We start from the raw sequence: 4429 nt of genomic DNA on the forward strand, positions 1-4429 counted from the left end.
GCGATCAAACTTTATTGGTCGTTATCAACGTTATCGGAGCACTTTCGACCATTATCAACCCTTATCGGTTGTTATTGACCATTATAAACCCTTATAAGTGCTTATCGGTCGTCATCAACCTGCGAAATTGGGTGTCCAGCGAGGCTCTTGCAAAACCACCACTAGAAGTGCTGAGGGGTGTATGCAATGCTTTATTGATGGTTGCGGTGCTTGTTTTGAGCTTGTTCTTTATTGCAACGTATGCTGTTGACGCTTGGTATGCTTGTTTTGAACTTGTTCTTTATTGAAACGTATGCTGTTCTATGTGTTGTATGGGTGATTTCAATGAATGTATGCACTGTTGAAGCGTAGGCTGTAATTTTGCCTCTACGGTCCGTAACCACTGCCACCGCCCTCCTTGCTGATGAGGCGCAGCGTCGGTGAATCTTGCCGTATTCATATATTTTGTCATTTTTTTCTATGTATTGTGCCTTTGGCTTTCTTCCTCCAGCATGCAGGGTAAGATCCATGCTCTTTAGTATGGGGGATACCGTCGACTATTCTCTAAGTGCTTTGGGTACCTCATTAGTTTCTTGTTGTTCTTGTATTTGGGCATCACGGTCTAACTTTTTTAACACTACTCTGCCTGTTGGAGTCTGGAGCAGATGATTTTCTCGTGTTCCTAGCTGTGCTTCGGTTAATTCTTCAATCGTGTTGTGTATACCAAGCGCCAGTAGCTTGTCATTTGAAGTGTTCCGAGGTAATCTTGGGGCTGTCTTGTAAGCTACTCTTGCTATTTGGTTTGCCTTTTCTTTCACTTTCCTGTTCATATTATTATAGGGGAGTGAGTATGTGATGCGACTGATGACGATAATTTTTACTAGCCGGAGGGTATCTTGTTCTCTCATCCCAGTACGATTCTTTGTTATACGGGCGATCCTGCTTGAGATATGTTGCACTGCTTATTTGAGTGTATTTAGCGTGTGCAGGCATCTCTGATTAGCTTGCAGCCACATACCCAGGGCCGCGAGCGATGCCTTATGACTTATTCTATACTGGTCTTATCATCCCCCGCTCACGGCCGGCTGATCCCGTTGATAACGCGAGTGGACCGTCACTCTGACCACCGACAAAGCGCGATAAGCGCGAAAAGGCATTATTACCGGAAAGGCATCGCTACAAAATACCGGCCCAGTATGCCCAGTATTCGTATGGTATCTTTCTGTGCAATGACTTTTCCTTCTACGTGAGATCCTTCTAGAGCATATTGCCACCTGTACAGCTGAGGCTGACGGGGTGCACTGTATACTGGGATATATCGCACCCTATCATGTCAAACAAATTATTTATAAAACCCTATTTATCCCTCACTGTACGTGTGCCAACCTGGTGTGGAGTATTACTACAATAGCAAGCTTACAAAAGTGGACCGTGTTCCTCAAGAAGGCACATTGCTATTTAGTAAATGTCCAATATAATGCCCATACGCAAGAGTTGTTTCCGCTTTTAAAATCAGGCCACCGAAACATCTGTATAGCCTTGACCTTGCTGTAAAATGCGAAAAATATCTTCAATGCAGAAACCGTAGCTTTTTGCACTTATGTAACATTACAATGGCCAGGCTGGTTTCATATTTATTTATTTATTTATTTATTTATTTATTTATTTATTTATTTATTTATTTATTTATTTATTTATTTATTTATTTATTTATTTAAAATACTCTCAATACCTAGCGCGTTATAGAGACGAGTGGGTGAGTTACGTTATAGAAAATTGGAGAGTGCAGCTTAGAAAGTTTCGTGGTCAGGATTGTTGACAATGGAGGCGGGAAGGTGGTTCCTTGTGACGGCTAGCGTTGGCAGGAAATAATTAAAATAAGGGTTAGTACGGCAGCTTCATAGGTGCACTTTACACTGTTGGTCCACGCGTGAGGAGATGCAAGAAGCCGGGATAAACAGGTCTTGCTTCTCTGATGGTTTCTGAAATTTATCTAATGAAAAAGACATAGGTGTGCAATTCGCCTTTTAAGTGACAATTCTTAGGCTGAGTTGAACTTTTATGGCGGAAACACTTGCAGTGTTAAAATATTTTGACATTATGACATGCGCAGACCGATTCTGAATGGGAGGAGGAGGAAAAAAAGAATAAAGGAAAGGCAGGGAGGTTAACCAGACGCACGTCCGGTTAGCTACCCTACACGGGGGAAGGGGTTTAAAGGGATGAAAAGAAAGGAGAGAGAGGGTAGGAAGTACTCGCAGTATGAACACGAACGGTTGTCCAAGACTTTACTATCGGTCATTGAGGCCAGTCGACTTCATGAACTGTAACAATGCCCGCGTCGCTTTATAAGCCTGCGACGCATGGAACCACGGTCCAAGAATCTTTGTCTCTGAAAGCGGTTTCCTGTCTAATCGGTTGAACACACTCCGGAGAATGTCGCGCTCGATCTCATAAAAATGACAAAAACACAACAGATGTTCCACCGTCTCCTCACAGTTGCACGAGTCACAGATTGGTGTGTCGGACATGCCCAGGACGAATGCGTAAGCTTTCGTAAAAGCCACCCCTAACCAGAGGCGGCAAAGTAAAGTTGCATCACGGCGGGGGAAGTTCGATGGAATTTGTAGCCTCAGTGTAGGATCCAGCCGGTGGAGATGACAGTTCGTAAAAATCGGGCTGCTCCATGACGTTTGTGTCTCGGTTTGAGCGAGTCAACGAAGACCCCTCGCAGCGTCTGTCCTTGATAAGGGTATAGGGACAGTCAGGGTTTCCTTATGGGCTGACCGGATGGCATCATCAGCAAGATCATTACCCACGATGGCACAGTGCAATCATCATTGAAAGATCATCATCATTGAAAGATGATGTCATGTATGTTCATGAGGGTTTGTTGGAGAACCTCTCTGGTCTCAAACACCAGTTGTTCATGTGTCTTGCGTCGTAATGCTGACTGCAGACTCTGAAGGGCTGCCTTGGAGTCACAAAAAATGACCCATTTTCGAGGTGGTGTTTCTACGATGTAGTTAACCGCAGCACGTAGGGCGGCAAGTTCTGTTGCTGTAGAGGTCGTTATGTGGGACACTTTGTACTTCCTTGTGACTTGTAAGGCCCGGATGATAAAAGCGCCTGTGGAGCTGGTGGCTGAGACAGATCAATCGGTGTAAACCTGCGTTCTTAGTTCATATGCATCGTTCAGCAATGTCAACTGTCGTAGAGCTACCATGGAATGACGGAGCTTCTTCGTAATTGCCGCAATCGTGAGGTGTACTTGTGGCTGTCGTAGACACCACGGGTGTGGCAGTGGTCTTACTGCTGGTGTAAAGCCCGATGGAAGGCAGCCTCGATGTGTCGCAACAAGTTTCGAAAACGGGGCCCGAGGTCTTTGTGCCGGCAAAGTAGCAATGAGTAGCAAAGTAGAAAAGTAGCAATCAATGATTCTGAATGCTTTCGTAAACATGTTACGGGCTTTCTATGTGGATGCCGGATTGATGATGCATTCCCTAGTGTGTATCTCATGAGTGATTTACATAATGGTAGCTTAAGTGAAACAGGAGCACGACAAAAATTCCAATGCAAGAAACCAAGTGCGCAGTTCGCATTGTGGAAAATACGCTCAACCTGTGTCTGCCACGGCAGATTGTTATGTCAATACCTGAGTATTCATACGAAGTGATGAGAGTATCGAATTGTTAATTTTGTATAGGGAAATGGTGTAACAATGTTGTAGCGCTAAATTATGATCATTTTACATTTCGTAACGTTTAATTTATTTAATCAACGAGGACGACACAGTATCGAGATCTGTCTGAAGTAAGAAAGAATCGTAGGCGTTAGATATCTCGTGATAAATGACACAATCATCCGCGAACAGACGAATGGCAGCAGAAACAATCTTGGGAAGATCGTTAATATTATATGTGAGAAATAATAATGATGCCAGCGGGGAGAGTTTTGCAGTACATCTGAGATTACAAGGCAAGCTGGTGAGTCTGTCTAGTGTCGTGACACAGGTGGAGGACGAAAGGCGGACTAACGGCATTTCCCGCAGCAACTCTCAAAGTCTTAAATTCCCTCACTGTTCTGCTTGGCAATGTACAGAGCGAAAGTCTTCCAAACGCTTTTCCTCAAACTGCAAACACGACCACACCGGCATATGGGCCGATGATCCATCTTATTTTCTCCTGTTGAGTTTGATCCATACTCGCACATTTAAGCCTTGATGTCTCTATGTTGGCGGTGCCCTTACGGTAACCTTGGCGAAACTGCGTCATTACAAAAAAATGGCCGACGCCGCAAAGACTAAAACACGTCTAAACATGCTCGGATTGACGCGTCATTTCTCAGGGAGGTTCCTGTAAACAAGGTAAATTAGTGGCTTATAAAATAAAATGGTGTGGATGCGAGACCAGCACTGTTTTCTTAAGCCACGGTTCTGGCTTACTATAGG

This window comes from Dermacentor silvarum, chromosome 8 (genome assembly GCF_013339745.2).
Source record: "Dermacentor silvarum isolate Dsil-2018 chromosome 8, BIME_Dsil_1.4, whole genome shotgun sequence".
Lineage (NCBI taxonomy): Eukaryota > Metazoa > Arthropoda > Arachnida > Ixodida > Ixodidae > Dermacentor > Dermacentor silvarum.